General features: G+C 37.7%; 1 pseudogene; it reads right to left on the bottom strand.

The window, feature by feature from the left end:
* Positions 1-18,598, bottom strand: part of LOC113290767 — a 53,765-nt pseudogene extending 35,167 nt beyond the window's left edge.
* Positions 18,599-19,534: the final 936 nt, after the last annotated feature.

Raw genomic sequence — 19,534 nt, 5'->3', positions numbered from 1 at the left:
CATGAAGCCTTCTTGAGGGTTTTTCCAAAGCAACTTCATCTAACCTTTGGTATTTTATGAAAAATAGCATTTTGGACTGCCGTCGTTTAAAGTCTTTTCCACTAAACTTTGTGGGCCTGTCTACAATACTTTTTCCCATGTTGTTACAGAAAAAATATAGTAATGAAATATATTGCCTTTAGATTGTTGGAGACAATAACAACAATCATAATAAATTGAGAAGAAAATACTTAGCTCAAACCGACGATTGATTGAAGTTCTTGGAGATGCACTGATAATGGTAGCAGGAACTAGTAGAGGCACGTATGAGATACGCTGACCTAAAGGCAATATTGCCTGCTACTCCTCTGGAAGAGAGATGCTATAGCAGTTGGCAAGTCACCCCCAGGATACAACTACTGATAGTACCCCTCAATGTAGCATACAAAGAGAGCACTCTAAGAGCATTGCAGAGATTTATGAAGAAAATGAAATAGTTATAGAGAAACTAAAACAGTAGCAAAGAAGAACAAGAGAGGAAGAAGCTACTTCTTTTCTGTTTTGTCTATTTAAAACTGAGCTGAACAAATCCTTTTATAGTCAACCAAAAAATGACCCGTTACTAACAAAGAAAGATTCCCACGTGTATAAAAAATATTTTCTGACTTCTGACTAAAGATGAAAAGAAATCTGACTTCAGATTTCTTAAACGGAACTCGGTTCAAGATATAGCAAGCATAGAGAATTTCTTCCCCCCACATGTTCGAAGGTATCCCTGAAGTAGCTAACATAGCGTTCACCATATCTATGAGCATTCGGTTTTTCCTTTCAGCTACTCCATTCGACTCAGGTGAAGAAGGTGCGGTAGTTTCATGAATGATGCCATTAAATTTGCAAAATTCTCCTATGGGCATCACATACTCACCGCCTCGGTCTGACCTAAGAGTTTTAATTGTAACACCTCTTTGGTTTTCTACTTCAAGTTTATATAATTTGAAAGCGTCTAAGGCTTCATCTTTACTTCTAAGAAGATAAACCTGACAGTATCGTAAGTAATCATCGATAAAAGTGATGTACCATTTTTTACCACCTCTAGTTGGTGTTGATTTGAAATCTCCTAAATCCGAGTGGATTGGTTCTAGGGGAGTTGTACTACGTTCAACCTTTTTGTTAAAGGGTTTTCTTGCATATTTAGATTCAACGCAAATTTCACATTTATGACCTCTATCAATGTTTATTTTAGGAATGCAACCTAAAGTAGCAAGTCTTTCAATGGATTTGAAATTAACATGTCCTAGTCTATCATGCCAAACATGTGAGGAGTCACAAATATAAGCAGAAGAGGATGCATTAACATTCATGTTCAAAGAAAGTACACTAAGCTTAATCATATTTTCAATGACGTAACCTTTTCCTACGAAGTCACCACCTTTAGAGATTACAAACTCAGCTACAAATTTAAAAACTTTCCCAAGTAAGATGGTTTCTGAGATACGATTCTTGCATATGTCCGGGACGTGATACACGTCATTCATTGCGAGAGTTTTTCCTGAAGTGAGCTTCAATTCAACCTTGCATTCTCCCACCAGTTTCGCGGTGGAAGATTTCCCCATAAAAAATTTCTCATCGTCTCCTACTTTATCATAGGAGGAGAAAGAATTTCTGAACCTGCAGACATGCCTGGTGGCTCCAGAATCTAACCACCAGTATCTCACATTGGTCACATTAAATACAAGGTTGACTTCAGCCACCATGCCAGTAAAATATCCAGACTCATTTATTATGTTTGCCTTGTTTTCTGTTTTGGATCATTTTTGATCTTTTTAGGCGCCCTACAATCTTTGGCCATATGACCTGTTTTACCAAAGTTATAGCAGTCACCTTGGTGGTGTATTTAGAGACACCACCCTTTGGTTTAAGATGGTTACCTTTGGAGTTACGACGTTTGTTATACTTGTTACCATTTTGGCTGGATTCAGATTTTCCATCATGTTCTTTCTTTGTTACAGCATTATCATTTAGTATATGTGCTTTGTTGGATATTTCTTTGCTCGACAGAAGGTTCTTGTCTTTGCAGCACAGTAGTTCCTCAACTTGGATCTTTTTCCCAAGCTCTATCATGGTGATTTCACGAGTCTTGTGTCGCAGCCTCCTCTTGTACTCGTTCCATGAGGGTGGAAGTTTTTCAATCACTACAGATACTTGTAGAGCTTCATCAATAAACATGCCTTCAACAAGAATTTCGTTGATGATTAGCTGAAGTTCCATGAATTGTTCAACTACAGGCTTTTCATCATTCATCTTATATTCAAGGAACCTAGCCACCAAGAACTTCTTGCTTCCAACAGCCTCAGCAAGATATTTTTCTTCCAGGGCTTCCCATAAATCAAAAGCAGTAAATTTTTCTTTATATTATAAAAGTTATACAAGGAGTCATCATGCAGTTAAGAATATGGTTTTGCACATGTAATTCTTCCTAGTCCACCTACCCATCTATCTTCATAACCACAATCATGAAGCCTTCTGAGGGTTTTCCAAAGCAACTTCATCTAACCTTTGGTATTTTATGAAAATAGCATTTTGGACTGCCGTCGTTTAAAGTCTTTTCCACTAAACTTTGGGGTTTGTCTACATACTTTTCCCATGTTGTTACAGAAAAAATATAGTAATGAAATATATTGCCTTTAGATTGTTGGAGACATAACAACAATCATAATAAATTGAGAAGAAAATACTTAGCTCAAACCGACGATTGATTGAAGTTCTTGGAGATGCACTGATAATGGTAGCAGGAACTAGTAGAGGCACGTATGAGATACGCTGACCTAAAGGCAATATTGCCTGCTACTCCTCTGGAAGAGAGATGCTATAGCAGTTGGCAAGTCCCCCAGGATACAACTACTGATAGTACCCCTCAATGTAGCATACAAAGAGAGCACTCTAAGAGCTTGGCAGAGATTTATGAAGAAAATGAAATAGTTACAGAGAAACTAAAACAGTAGCAGAGAAGAACAAGAGAGGAAAAAGCTACTTCTTTTCTGTTTTGTCTATTTAAAACTGAGCTGAACAAATCCTTTTATAGTCAACCAAAAAATGACCCGTTACTAAAAAGAAAGATTCCCACGCGTATAAAAAATATTTTCTGACTTCTGACTAAAGATGAAAAGAAATCTGACTTCAGATTTCTTAAATGGAACTCGGTTCAAGATATAACAAGTAGAGAGAATTGCTTCCCCCCACATGTTCGAAGGTATCCTGAAGTAGCTAACATAGCGTTCACCATATCTATGAGCGTTCGGTTTTTCCTTTCAGCTACTCCATTCGACTCAGGTGAAGAAGGTGCGGTAGTTTCATGAATGATGCCATTAAATTTGCAAAATTATCCTATGGGCATCACATACTCACCGCCTCGGTCTGACCTAAGAGTTTTAATTGTAACACCTCTTTGGTTTTCTACTTCAAGTTTATATAATTGAAAGCGTCTAAGGCTTCATCTTTACTTCTAAGAAGATAAACCTGACAGTATCGTGAGTAATCATCGAGAAAAGTGATGTACCATTTTTTACCACCTCTAGTTGGTGTTGATTTCAAATCTCTTAAATCCGAGTGGATTAGTTCTAGGGGAATTGTACTACGTTCAACCTTTTGTTAAAAGGTTTTCTTGTATATTTAGATTCAACGCAAATTTCACATTTATAAACTTGTCTCAATGTTCATTTTAGGAGTGCAACCCAAAGTAGCAAGTCTTTCAATGGATTTGAAATTAACATGTCCTAGTCTATCATGCCAAACATGTGAGGAGTGACAAACATAAGCAGAAGAAGATGCATTAACATCCAAGTTCAAAGAAAGTACACTAAGCTTAATCATGTTTTTAGTGACGTAACCTTTTCCGACGAAGTCACCACCTTTAGAGATTACAACTTTGTTAGACTCAGCTACAAATTAAAAACCTTTCCCAAGTAAGATGGTTTCTGAGATAAGATTCTTTCATATGTCCGGGACGTGATACACGTCATTCAATGCGACAGTTTTTCCTGAAGTGAGCTTCAATTCAACCTTGCCTTTTCCCTCCAATTTTGCGGTGGAAGAGTTCCCCATAAACAATTTCTCATTGTCTCCTACTTTGTCATAGGAGGAGAAAGCATTCCTGAACTTGCAGACATGCCTAGTGGCTACAGAATCTAACCACCAGTCTCTCACATTGGTCACATTTGAGACAAGGTTGACTTCAGACACCATGCCAGTAAAATATCCAGACTCATCTACTATTTTTTCCTTATATTTCTGTTTTGGATCATTTTTGGTCTTTTTAGGCGCCCTACAGTCTTTGGCCATATCACCGGTTTTACCACAGTTATAGCAGTCACCTTTGATGGGGTTTTTAGAGACACCACCCTTTGGTTTAAGATGGTTACCTTTGGAGTTACGACGTTTGTTACGTTTGTTACCATTTTCGTTGGATTCAGATTTTCCATCATGTTCTTTCTTTGTTGCAGCATTATCATTTAGGATATGAGCTTTGTTTGACATGTCTTTGCTCGACAGAAGGGTCTTGTCTTTACAGCACAGTAGTTCCTCAACTTGGGTCTTTTTCCCCAGCTCTATCATGGTGATTTCACGAGTCTTGTGTCGCAGCCTCCTCTTGTACTCGTTCCATGAGGGTGGAAGTTTTTCAATCACTTCAAATACTTGTAGAGCTTCATAAATAAACATGTCTTCAACAAGAATTTCGTTGATGATTAGCTGAAGTTCCATGAATTGTTCAACTACAGGCTTTTCATCATTCATCTTATATTCAAGGAACCTAGCCATCAAGAACTTCTTTCTTCCAGCAGCCTCAACAAGATATTTTTCTGCTAGGGCTTCCCATAAATCAAAAGTAGTAAAATTTTCTTTTGCATTATAAAAGTCGTACAAGGAGTCATCCATGCAGTTAAGAATATGGTTCTTGGACATGTAATTTTTCCTAGTCCACCTATCCAGTCTATCTTCATAACCACGGTCATGAAGCCTTCTTGAGGGTTTTTCCAAAGCAACTTCATCTAACCTTTGGTATTTTCAGAAAAATAGCATTTTGGACTGCCGTCATTTAAAGTCTCTTCCACTAAACTTTGGGGATTTGTCTACAATACCTTTTCCCATGTTTTTACTGAAAAAATATAGTAATGAAAGATATTGCCTTTAGATTGTTGGAGACAGTAATAACAATCGTAATAAATTGAGAAAAAAATACTTAGCTCAAACCGACGCTTGATTGAAGTTCCTGGAGATGCACTGATAATGGTAGCATGAACTAGTAGAGGCACGTATGAGATACGTTGACCTAAAGGAAATATTGCCTGCTACTCCTCTGAAGAGAGATGCTATAGCAGTTGGCAATTCACCTCAAGGATACAACTACTGATAGTACCCCTCAATGTAGTATACAAAGAGAGTACTCTAAGAGCTTGGCAGAGATTTACGAAGAAAATGAAATAGTTACAAAGAAACTAAAACAGTATCAGAGAAGGACAAGAGAGGAAGAAGCTACTTCTTTTCTGTTTTGTCTATTTAAAACTGAGCTGAACAAATCCTTTTATAGTCAACCAAAAAATGACCCGTTACTAACAAAGAAAGATTCCCACGTGTATAAAAAACATTTTATGACTTCTGACTAAAGCTGAAAAGAAATCTGACTTCAGATTTCTGAAATGGAACTCGGTTCAAGATATAGCAAGCAGAGAGAATTGCTTCCCACCACAGGTTCGAAGGTAGCCCTGAACTAGCTAACATAACATTCACCATATCTATGAGCGTTCGGTTTTTCCTTTCAGCTACTCCATTTGACTCAGGTGAAGAAGGTGCGGTAGTTTCATGAATGATGCCATTAAATTTGCAAAATTCTCCTATGGGCATCACATACTCACCGCCTCGGTCTGACCTAAGAGTTTTAATTGTAACACCTTTTTGGTTTTCTACTTCAAGCTTATATAATTTCAAAGTATCTAAGGCTTCATCTTTACTTCTAAGAAGATAAACCTGACAGTATCGTGATGAATCATCGATAAAAGTGATGCACCATTTTTTACAACCTCTAGTTGGTGTTGATTTCAAATCTCCTAAATCCGAGAGGATTAGTTCTAGGGGAGTTGTACTACGTTCAACCTTTTTGTTAAAGGGTTTTCTTGCATATTTAGATTCAACGCAAATTTCACATTTATGACCTTTGTCAATGTTTATTTTAGGAACACAACCTAAAGTAGCAAGTCTTTCAATGGATTTGAAATTAACATGTCCTAGTCTATCATGCCAAACATGTGAGGAGTCACAAACATAAGCAGAAAAAGATGCATTAACATTCAAGTTCAATGAAAGTACACTAAGCTTAATCATGTTTTCAGTGACGTAACCTTTTCCTACGAAGTCACAACCTTTAGAGATTACAACTTTGTTAGACTCAGCTACAAATTTAAAACCTTTCCCAAGTAAGATGGTTTCTGAGATAAGATTGTTGCATATGTCCAGGACGTGATACACGTCATTCTATTCAAGAGTTACCCATAAACAATTTCTCATCATCTCATACTTTGTCATAAGAGGAGAAAGCATTTCTGAACTTGCAGACATGCCTGGTGGCTCCAGAATCTAACCACCAGTCTCTCACATTGGTCACATTAGAGACAAGGTTGACTTCAGACACCATGCCAGTAAAATATCCAGACTCATCTACTATTTTTTCCTTATTTTTCTGTTTTGGATCATTTTTGGTCTTTTTAGGCGCCCTACAGTCTTTGGCCATATCACCGGTTTTACCACAGTTATAGCAGTCACCTTTGATGGTGTTTTTAGAGACACCACCCTTTGGTTTAAGATGGTTACCTTTGGAGTTACTACGTTTGTTACGTTTGTTACCATTTTTGCTAGATTCAGATTTTCCATCATGTTCTTTCTTTGTTGCGGCATTATCATTTAGGATATGAGCTTTGTTGGACATGTCTTTGCTCGACATCAGGTTCTTGTCTTTGCAGCATAATAGTTCCTCAACTTGGATCTTTTCCCCCAGCTCTATCATGGTGATTTCACGAGTCTTGTGTCGCAGCCTCCTCTTGTACTCGTTCCATGAGGGTGGAAGTTTTTCAATTACTACAGATACTTGTAGAGCTTCATCAATAAACATGCCTTCAACGAGAATTTCGTTGATGATTAGCTGAAGTTCCATGAATTGTTCAACTACAGGCTTTTCATCATTCATCTTATATTCAAGGAACCTAGCCACCAAGAACTTCTTGCTTCCAGCAGCCTCAGCAAGATATTTTTCTTCCAGGGCTTCCCATAAATCAAAAGCAGTAAAATTTTCTTTGCATTCTAAAAGTCGTAAAAGGAGTCATCCAGGCAGTTAAGAATATGGTTTTTGCACATGTAATTCTTCCTAGTCCCCCTATCCAGTCTATCTTCATAACCACGGCCATGAAGCCTTCTTGAGGGTTTTTCCAAAGCAAATTCATCTAACCTTTGGTATTTTAAGAAAAATAGCATTTTGGACTGCCATTGTTTAATGTGTTTTCCACTAAACTTTAGGGGTTTGTCTATAGTGCTTTTTCCGATGTTGTTACAGAAAAAATATAGTAATGAAAGATATTGCCTTTAGATTGTTGGAGACAGTAACAACAATCGTAATAAATTGAGAAGAAAATACTTAGCTCAAACCGACGCTTGATTGAAGTTCCTGGAGATGCACTGATATGGTAGCAGGAACTAGTAGAGACACGTATGAGATACGCTGACCTAAAGGCAATATTGCCTGCTACTCCTCTGGAAGAGAGATGCTATAACAGTTGGAAAGTCACCTCCAGGATACAACTACTGATAGTACCCCTCAATGTAGCATACAAAGAGAGTACTCTAAGAGCTTGGCAGAGATTTATGAAGAAAATGAAATAGTTACAGAGAAACTAAAACAATATCAGAGAAGAACAAGAGAGGAAGAAACTACTTTTTTCTGTCGTGTCTATTTAAAACCGAGCTGGACAAATCCTTTTATAGTCAACCAAAAAATGACTCGTTACTAACAAAGAAAGATTCCCACGCGTATAAAAAACATTTTCTGACTTCTGACTAAAGCTGAAAAGAAAAGCAACAGTCAAAAACATTTTCTGACTTCTGACAAAAGCTGAAAAGCAACAGTCAAAACATTTTCTGACTTTTGACAAAAGCTGAAAAGAAAAGCAGAGATAAGACATTTGCTTTTGTCAGTCAAAGCACGCGTGTCAGACAAAACAGAGAGATTCTTCATGCGTGTGACAAAACACGTACAAACACAGGCTAAGAGATTCTTCTACATGTGTGAAAAGCACGAATGAAAATTTCAGTAAAAAGATAGGTATGTGTACATTTGAACCCGAACCACGGCGTGCGTGCTTGAAGCACCGCGCGTATGGGAAAGACAACCTTGCCATAGTCTAAGTCTTCCCCCTCACACAAAAGTGTGTAGACCCAAAGAGCTTCGTGTGAAGTACCGCGCGTACGAGAAAGACAACCTTGCCATAGTCTAAGTCTTCCCCCTCATACAAAAGTGTGTAGACCCAAAGAGCCATGCCCCTTAGGCAAAACATGGTATTTAAGTCTAAAACTCTTAAGATTTTAGTCTATGTGGGACTATTGTTTTATCTATTCAAATTAAAAAAAACAACAACTAGTGGTCAATAGGTCTAGGGATCAAGTCAAGGTCCATGCTTTTTCAGAACCCGTTTTTTTCTAACAATATAATGATATAATGTAAAGTTTCTCAAAAGAGATGAATCACAAGGAGTGTAATGGGGAAGACTAATTAATTGACGAGCTTATGACATTGGACATAATTCCCTCAGAGACCAATGCAATTAGTGAAATCTTAGAATATAACAAAAGAGCGACGCAATTAGTGAAATCTTAGAATATGCAATCACTTATTCCGTACAATAGAGGTGTTACCTTAGTAATTTCAGCAAGAACATCGTTTTCTTTGCACTCAAACTTATACAACTGCTTCCCAACGACAGCCTCTATTTCATGAATGAGATCTACATCGTTCTGCAAAAAATCATCAAAAATCACTCGGTGTGAGGACTTACAAAGATGCTACATGAAAATTACAATGACAACCAGCCAGGTGACCAAATGTTCCTCGAGACAAAAGTCTGAGCTGAACAACACTTCCACAACTAACCTGTGTGACAAAGCTCACAGCCTGCTCTAGCTGTACGCCCAACACGATGAACATATCTCTAGCATATCTGGGTTGGATCAAGTTTAGTCAAAAATTCATGTCCTGCCATTTTCCATAACAAAACTACAGAAATTCTGAATTATAAGGAAGTTTGCTAGTAACACTAACCTCGGAATATCAATGTCTAAACCCCAACTAGCCACGTCTGTTGCCAGCAGAATGGGAATCTGACCAGATTCGAATCGATGTAGTGCAGAAAGTCTTAGAGCCTCGGACTTGTGTGAATGTAATCCCACTGCTGGTTGTTCAAGTTCTTCCAGTAACAAACTAAGAAGGTGACAACTCCTGATGTAACACCAATGAACATAGAGATATCACTATATTATAAGAATAATTTCATTGCGGCAAGTAAGAAATTTATAGACCTCTCACTCTCACTCTGTGCATGTGTTTCTCAACAAGGTAAATTTTCTTTATTGTAAACTAACATTAACAGCAAGATAGTTTGTCAGTATTATTTGATAAAAGAAGTAGCCAATGTAGTACGACTAGCCGATCGGCCCCGGATCTGGCTGGGGACCGATCCCCGATCCTGGCAGCTCCCAGCCGAGTAACTCGGCAAGTCACATACTGTGCATATTTCTCCCAGATATGTGAACAGTTTGACATCTAATATGGGAATGCATGACAATCTACATCAGATCAACACTTTAAGAAAGATCCATCCATGCTTGCATTCACTAAAGAGAAACGAAATAATAAGAAAGCAGCTACTCAAACGTTCAGTCATTTCAACATAAATTCATGCATTGTAACATTGAGTTGTGCATTCATGGCAAGTGGATTTGTTTACTAAAAATCAAGGCTATAAAAATCTTATCATCATTTTCTAACTTCTCATGCTTCCAATTAAATAAACTACCCACATGGAAGGTAGAAAATGCACACCAGGGTTTTAAGGGGGTGCACAAATTTGCACTCCAACCAAAATTTTCGAATTGAAGTAACAATGTAACAAGTCAAGCATCTTCTCAGTTGGCTATTGAGGCATTTGGTAACTGTAGTTGTGATTATGCTCAAGGGAAGGTCTGCTGGAGTGGGTCTGCTCTGTTGGGGTATACAAGCCTAATTAGAATCTAAAAAGATGATGGGTCAATTCTGAAGTGATTTGCTATACAATAACGTTTATATGCAATTGCAGCTATGATGCATATGGCAAACCACATGTAGAACAGACCTGCCAAAACAAGGTAACTAAAATTCGACTTAAGTCTGAATTCCATAGCCACATAATGACGCAATTAAGACACTAATTAAAAACAGAGAAATCACAAGCCAATAGTTAGTTTCATCTTTTAATTATCACACCAAGTAGATTGAACTTCTGACCCGAATTATTTTATTAGTAAAGATAAAATAGAAGCACTCAAAGGAGGATTTGCCTTGTGTGTGCATAAACATGCATAAATAACTTCCTAGAAAACCCATTTGTCAAAGCTAGACCTAGGTCAATGATCAACAAGTCTGGTAAACAGAGTATTAACAGTTAGGAGAAACTTCAGATGCAAAACACGTAAGAATTTTACCTGCATGTAGAAACAAATATTATGGCTGAGCGAACGCCCATGTCCTCCATTTTTGACAAAATGTGCAGCAGATAAACATCTTTCACGTTTTTCGGAACAAACACGTACTGTTGTTTGAGAGATTCAACAGTCTTAAATCCCTCGTACTGCTCGAAAAAGTATGCCTTGTTTGCAGAAACCTCAAGCAGTGTTTGTAAGTTTTCCGTCATTGTTGCAGAAAATAACAGAGTTTGTCTATCTTTGGGCAAGTACTGAAATATTGCACTCAGTTCCTCCTCAAAACCAACATCCAAAACTCTATCAGCCTCATCCAAAACTAGAAACTGCAGAAAAAAATAGAACAGTCGAGATAAACAAAATATGTTGCCAGCCAAATTCATACTGCGGAAACAAAATTAAAGCAGTGAATATCCTGAGATAAATCAGGTATGAAAACTATAAAAGAGTTCATCAATTTACTATAAAAGAGTTCATCAATTTCTTGTTTGTGCCTTAGAAGTGTGATTGAAATAGTAGACCAGTATGTTTAAGCGATATTTTGTAAAAGGGTCGCATCTTTATGGCAATATTAGGGTCTGGGTCGTAAAACATGCAGTTGATGCATTTGGGTCTTTGACTCAATTTGACTGCGTATTTTTTTACTAAAACACCCTTATCAAATGGTTAAAGGACCTAATATCCAAAACTCAGTTAAAAACATAACCGGGTTTAACTAACCGACCCATTTAAAAAATGACCCGATATATTGTGAGTTGGTCTTCTTTTTTTTTCTATCGATGTATAAGCTAGGGCTAAATCTCAACCAATCCTGCTCATAACCCACTGATGCGTTTCAACATAAATTTACGGAATTCCTATCTTAACTCATGGTTCACCAAAGTTGATCAGCGGAGAAATCAATTTACTTCAGAAGAAGATTGAGATATGATTTGGGTTCTTCCTGATAGGTTTCGTAGAGATGGTAAATCTCGAGTTTGAAGAAGTGATGTTGTAACTTGGTGATGATAAGATTGAAATAAATTAGGTTTTCTTTTGTTAAGCGTCTGTGAGAAGATGAAAGGATCAGCTAGCTGATGACAGAATTGTAGCTTTAGTAATTTCCATATTAAATTAATACGAGAACCAAGTTGCTCCAACCCCCAACTAATTTAAACAAGGATTTAGATTACTTAAACTATTTAAAGCTGGAATCACCGTAACAAGTGGGGAAAGAAGAGATTGGAACTGCAAAAGCTTGTGGAGAAAATTGAGAGGTTGAACAGACTAGGTTCAGGTTGATCCAATTTTGTTAGGCAAATGATTTCCCCTTTCGATTTTTACTTTTAATTTGAACAGACTAGGTTCAGGTTGATCCAATTTTGACAAGGAGATGCCCAAATTTTTGTTGATTGAAAATTTTTCACAGATGCACATAAGGTATTTGGTTTTAGTTCTTAGATGTGATATTTCTTGTATGTTTGTGTGGGGAATAAGGCTCGGTGGGTCGGGAAGGGGAATTTTCCAGTATGTTGTGTGCATCGAACAACAACTACTGATTTTAATGAGTCAAAAATTCGAAATGAGATGAACGGTTTAATGAGAAAGTCTGGTGATGATTTTGGGGGCTAAACAGAACCCCTTCACCATTACTCAAACAGTCAGCACAGTCAACCAATGGTCAGGGGTTTTGTAAAAACTAAAAACGTCAGCTAACCGTTTCCTAACAGTCTTCCGTTAGTCCACGACCCAAATACATCAACTGCATGTTTTACGACCCAGACCCTAATATAGCCAAAAAGATACGACTCTTTTACAAAATAACTCTATGTTTAATGCTTATTAGTATTATTGATATTTTCATAATATCAGTATAATAACAATGTGGGCAGGGAAAAAATTATGCAACATTTTAGATTGATGCTACTGTTGCTGAGAGTGTTACTTTCACTTATTACAATTTTCACTGTTCAGAAAAGTGAACAAGGAGAAATCCGCTGTCTTTTTGGAACTATGATTTTGGGCATACCAAAATCTTTCAAGGATACTGAATGAAGATAAAAGAGGTTGTGAAATATCAAAATCAGATAACCCCTTAACCCAAATTTTTTTAATGGCAAATCTGCCCTTTACGTATTAGTGTTAATAATCTTGATTAGTGATTAAATATTTTGTTTAGTGATTAAAATAATTTTCAGAATTATAAGAGTTGTTTAGATGAAAAATTTGAGGAAAAAAAAATCAAAGTTTTGGTTTGGTTAAGAAGGAGAGAAAGAGAAGGAGAAAGTGAGAAAATTCTAATTGTTGATTCAATGGAGGATGAGGAGGGTCATCATTCATCTAAAAAACCTAGGAAAATACATATCAACTACAACAATGATCCAGAAATGGCTGATTTCTTAGATTATGAGAATGATTTTACACCCACTCAAACTCAAGCTCAAACTCAAACACAAACTCAAGATGATGATTTTTATGAGCCAAATCTTGATGATGAAGACATTGATGAGGAACCCAATGCTTCTAATACACAGGTACACTTATATCCTATACTTAATCTCACTTCTATAGCTCTCAATTATCAAAAGTTAGGTTTTTTGAATCATGGTTCGGCGAAACAGGTTGAGGTTCGGCTCACGTCTATGAGCCGAATCTACCAATTGATGAACGGTTCGGCTTACTGAATCTGTTTACTGCATGCGCCGAACCTATAATTTCCAATTCCAACCCTTTTGCTAGACACTAGTTCGGCTTATATGAAAGTTTCATAGTAAGCCGAACAACATCCTGAATAGCCCGGAATAGAATCATTACTAATTCGGCTTACATATCCAAAATCGTATGTGCCGAACATAATTTGTTTATTTTTGGGTTAAAATATTGTTCGTGGTTCGGCACATATTGAGGATATCGTATAAGCCGAAACCTGTAAATGTTTATAGTTCGGCACATAATGTGATTATCTAATGCGCCGAACCTTGTTATTATATTCCCTTTCTAGTGTTTAACCTTGTGATATTCTTTGTAGATCGTGCTTGGACCTATGGAAAATCAACCTGATCCAGTAGACATAATTCACGAGGATACCAAGGATCACTAAAACATGAAATTGAGGAACATCAACCTGATCGTGCTTGAGGAACACCAATACTGGATTACACCAATAATGATTTTTAAGGCTAGGCTTATAACTCAAATTATAGAAAAAGCCGAACCTGAAGGACCATTAAAAACAAAGTTCAGCACCTAAAAGAAAAGGTGTTTGCAACACCATAAAAGTGTACTTAAAACTTAAGAAAAAGTGTACCATAAAAGTGTACATAAAAGGGCATTTAACCACGACCCATATTCTTAGTTGCACGACCACCTCTTCTTCCACCTTGGTCTTCATCTTCCGACGCATCATTACCGGGTTGGACGGTAGCACCACCTTGGCTTGTACCTTCACCAACTTTTCGAGACCTCTTAGTGGTAGGCCTTTGTTTGGGTTCCTCAGGTCCTTGTCCTTTGTTGATGATTGCATGCCACTTGTAGATGAGGTATTTTTATTCTTCCACGGTCATTGGTGTTTTGCAACCAAGTTTGGCCTTCATATTTTCCAACATCTCCCTACCCGCGGCAACCTATTTTTTCATTTGTCAACAACTTATAACCATGAGGTTGAAGACATTTTTACCATAACTAATATATGAAAATAGTATAAAGTGAAGTCATTCTTACCATAATCTTGAAAGCCTTGACTACATCTTCGGAAGTAGACTTGTTGGTGATCTTGATTGGCTTCGCCTTCCCCTTATCAGCTATCTTTTGCCTTTTCTTATTGATAATGAAGGGATGAGAAATTTGGTTATACCAATCCATATATCCCGGATCCTCTTCACATGGATCATCAAGTAAAGGTGTTAACTTGGACGCATCTAATGTGTGATTGTCTAAATTATTCCAAAACTCAACGGTGGGATCAGGATCATACTTTGGTTCCCAAGATGAAGTGATGCTTTTAGTTCCCTTACCACTCTTTGGTAACAACCTGAATTTCTCGTCAAACAAAGGAACCTTTTGGACGCATCCTAATTGACGGAGTACTCGCCTAGGATCGTATATAACATAACCACCGGGATACCACAATGGCCCATGATACATACCTACCGGCATATCCTCATCTTCAACAACTTTATCTTATTCATCTTCCTTCTCATATGGTTGAAAAGTGACATCATCAACACCAATACGGTCTAACGTCTCTCTCAAACTTGCCATCAACTTCTTTTTGTTCCTTTTCTTGGAGTCCTCGTACGCATATCGTGCTGCAGTTGGCTCAGTATCAACATAATCGACATCTTTCTCAAACACTTTGGCCAAGTTCAAGATTGGGAAATGGTCATATATCCACACCTACATCCAAAGAACCACATTAAAAAATCAAAGGAATTGAATTGATAGAAACAAGTTTTACTTGGAAACATCAAAGTAAGACTAAAGTTTGCAAACTCAGAGAACTGTTCGGCTTATATGGATCAAGTATTATAAGCCGAACCAAGTAAGTAAACACTTCGGCTTAAAAGATTTTATGGTTATAAGCCGAACCATACTCTGAACTCCCAAAAGTTACCTGGAGCAAAGTGAAGTTCCCTCCGATGTTTGTACTTGTCAACCTAGACGCGGTGGCAAGTTGGTCCAGTAGGTAAGCGAGCATAGCCGTTCCCCAAGCAAACTTGTTACAAGTTTCAAGATTCTTTACCAATTGGAGATAATTAGCATTTACCTTGTTTCCGGTAGTGTCGGGAAAGATGTCTCTACCAAGAGTATAAAGCAAGTAGGCAGTTCCGGTTTGCTTCACTTTGACGGGATCCATTATCAACAAACCTTGTGTGACTCTTTCCTTTGTGTTCTCAAACTCCCTTTTCAAGTTAGTCAACTTGATCTTCTTATTCTTCTTATTTCTTCCACCTGGTATGCAAACGGTATCGACATCTTTAACTGATCGACAAAACTCCAACTCAGTTTTCTGTGAACCCCAACCAAGGCATTCCAGGTACAAATTGTATAGCTCATCCCAACTCATGTCATAAAAACCAGCATCCACACTTACACCCCTTGCTTTAAGGCCTGTAATCTTACTAGCCTCATCAGGAGTGATTGCCATCTCTCCAAAAGGTAATTGAAATGTGTAAGTTTCTGGACAAAAACGCTCGGTAAATGCAGAGGCCGACACACTATCATATTCCTTATGTCCATAATTGATGATAGGCCGAATCTAGACTTGTAAGAAAATAAGAAGGCTCGGCTTACCCGAAATAACACATATGAGCCGAATCATGTCTTGAAATTTTTATTAGCTTACACAGAGAGTGGATCGGCTCATACCACAAAACAATTATAAGCCGATCCTATATATTCGGATCACAACCGATACCGTCGAATAAGACGAGTCTATGGTTATGAACTCAAACATGTATTCGGCGCAACATGATATCATATAAATAAGCCGATCCTATACACTTGTAAAATTTATGAAATTTTGACAATGATATTCGGCGCAACCCTAATACTATCGAATAAGCCGAATCTAGACTTATGAATTGAAACCTTTATTCGGCGCAAAACTAATACAACCATACAAGCCGATCCTAAGCACATGCAAAAATTCTGAAATTCAAACAACAATTATTCAGCACAAAACTAATACTACCATACAAGCCGATCCTACGCACATGCAAAATTTCTGAAATTCACAAAACATATTCGGCACAAAACTAACACCATCGAATAAGCCGATCCTAAATATAAGTCTCTGTTTCACTAAGTTCGGCTCAAAACGGATTTCAGATATACGCCGAGCCGTTCATATGCATTTTCAGGGTTCAGTTTCAAGAACAGCTCGGCGCACATCTAAGATTTGTTTTGCGCCGAACCATACCGTGTAACCGCCGCAGAAACATGATTTTGACGAATTAAATCAATCAAACCAATCAAAAACATCAAATACGAGATGGGTTTGTAAAACTAACCTTCTTATTCTCATTTCTGGAGTTGGTTCTTCTTCAATCTCTTCTTCCGGTTGATTTTGTGGTTGATTTTGAGTTTCTTCTTCACTCTCTAAATCTTCTTCTTCTTCAATGGGTTGTTCAATCGATCGATTAGAACGAGATACTGGCTTACGACGAACCATTATATAGATGAGTTTAATCGTCGACTAAATTTTCACGAATCGACGATTAAATTTCGGCGATGATACGATGAGAAAAAAAAGGAGAAGGTGGGTTCGGCTGTGGAGGATGAGGAGGAAGAAGAAGGGGTTGAAACTGATTTTAGGTTTATGATTATAGATTTTTGTATTAAGGTTAGAGATAGATTAGTAATTTATAGGATTTAAGGGCATATAGGTAATTAAACCACCCATAGGGTACCCCTTATAAGGTCACCCAAGTTAGGACTAGTCCTTTGTATGCCTTGAAAGTTTTTGGTATGCCCAATATCATGGTTCTCTTTTTTACCCCTAAATTTGTAATGAGGCCTGGATATGTCTCTAACAAATATTAATATGATGTTGATTTCCGAAGAGGTCATATTGCTATTAAGGAGTATATTCCTGCAGTAGTTGATGAGTCTGGTAATTCTGTTCTGTCCCTCTGTATGAAACTTATCTTCACCACTGGGTCATTATTAGATTATATGCTCCCAAGCCCAAGGATATAGAAATCACCGAGGTGAATGATCCTAACAAACTTCTTTTAAATAAAACATCATCGTGAGAAACAGTGGTGTCTGTAAGAATGTTGCATTGGCCAATACTTTGGGCTTGGATCTGAAACACGATGAGCCACCTCGCAGGCACCAGATCTTTATGGGATAAAGGTCGGCAATTCTTCAAAAATCCTAGATGGGCATGAGGAGAAATGGTTCATTAATGTGCAGGCAATTTATAGGCATGTTGTGAAAAATCAGCAATGATGCATGGAGTGCCAGTATGTGCTGTTTAATATTATGAAGGATGAGTATGGTCGATCACTGCCACCAGGTTATACTAGAGGCACGCTGTGCTTCTACGATGATATCTGGTAAGTAAGAGAAGGCTTCACAAGCAACTATCTGATATATACTGCGAGTGGGTGTGCTGAGAAGAAAGCATGTTGCATGTTAAGATTTTCATTTTGATGTCACTTGCACTAAGACACAAGAGAACGATTTGGGAGCAGTTTGTATGGTACATCGGCAACCCAAACAGTTCAAAGACTATACTGTGCTTAGAGAAATGTAAAGGAATATGTTACCTTGGTCTTCGAGAATACGGATGGAATATCTGGATTCTGTTCAAGGAGGACTTTAATCCTCCCTGGTGTTGCGATCACAACATGTGGGCGTCGCATCAAAGCTTGTGCTTGAGTGATCATATCCATTCCTCCAACAACAACAGCACAGCGTAGGTGCAAGGATTCTCCAAGTGCCCTGAACTGCTCTGCCAATTGGTATGCCAGCTCCCTAGTAGGTGTTATCACCAAAGCAAACACACCATAGGGGTTTTCTGCAAGGCGGTTCAAAATAGGTAATGCAAAAGCCGTTGTCTTCCACTACCGGTCTGAGCTAAACCTAAAACATCTTGCCCAGCAAGAATTCGAGGAATACAGTGATGTTGAACTTGTGTGGGGTTTTTCATTCCAAGCTCCTTGCATGTTCGAGTATCCCAGTCAGCTAAACCAAGATCAGAGAAACCAAGAGTATACGATTCAGGGTCGCATGATTTTTCCACTTCTAGGGGTTCATTAGGTTGAGGATTTTCTATAACTGGGGGTGGTTTTTCGGAAACTTTTGGAGTAAACTTCTTCTTCGAGAAAAACGGAGGTTGATCAACTATAGTATCTTCCTCCATAGTTGTTTTGCCTGCAAATGTTAAAGAACCAATCAACTATAAGTCTTTGTTCCTAAATTAGTAAGCCGAACCAGCCGGAGCTATGTGATGTGCATTGGAAAAGTATAACCACAAAAGGAAAAGGTTTAAATTACCTGCGAGGGATTCATTTATAAAGTGGGATCAAAATACTAGAGAAAATTCAAAAGTAACGATTCATATAGAAAATCTCACATACACCACACACTTGGTTAAGTGGAAACTAATGAATAACTTTAGAGACGCAGAAATTACACTGGTAGTAAGTCTCCGGTAAGCAATTTCTGTCATTGTAGACATTAAAAACCAATTTGAAATATCGACTCCTACTACAATAAGTGAGCTTATGATACAATTGGGATCACATGATAGAGAAGGAACAATCTAGAGTTAGCATTTATGTTTTTATTGGGGCATTACATTTAACATGTATTGGGGGTATTTGATACGTAATCGATCAAGGGTACCTAGAGTCAGTGTTGTTTAATAGGAAGTTAGGAAGAACGCAAAAAAAAAGATAATACAATACAAAGAAAAGAACACAATTGATTCTTCTAACTTCTTCTTCTTTATAACTGTGAAAGAAAAAACTCTATTACAAACCAAAACTATGGCTGCACTCTCTCTCTCGAGTTTCTCTCCACCTGCTAACTTCTTCTTCTTAATTGCTTGAAAGAAAACTCTATTACAATCAATAACTGACTGCTCTCCCTCTCGTTTTATCTACACCTGCTAACCTGCAAGTCTCCTCCTTTTATATGGGTGTAAACTTGCTTGAAAAGAAATAAAGCTATGAGTTTTTAGAACTCATCTAAACTAGGAATCCTATCTAAAGTAGGAAACCTCAAACTTCTAGGCTCAGTTATCAAACTTCCACCTCTTCTAGTACCTTCTAGATACTCTCTAGCCGTAATATGG

Source organism: Papaver somniferum, chromosome 6, assembly GCF_003573695.1.
Source record: "Papaver somniferum cultivar HN1 chromosome 6, ASM357369v1, whole genome shotgun sequence".
Lineage (NCBI taxonomy): Eukaryota > Viridiplantae > Streptophyta > Magnoliopsida > Ranunculales > Papaveraceae > Papaver > Papaver somniferum.
This window is presented reverse-complemented; position numbering and strand designations above follow the sequence as displayed.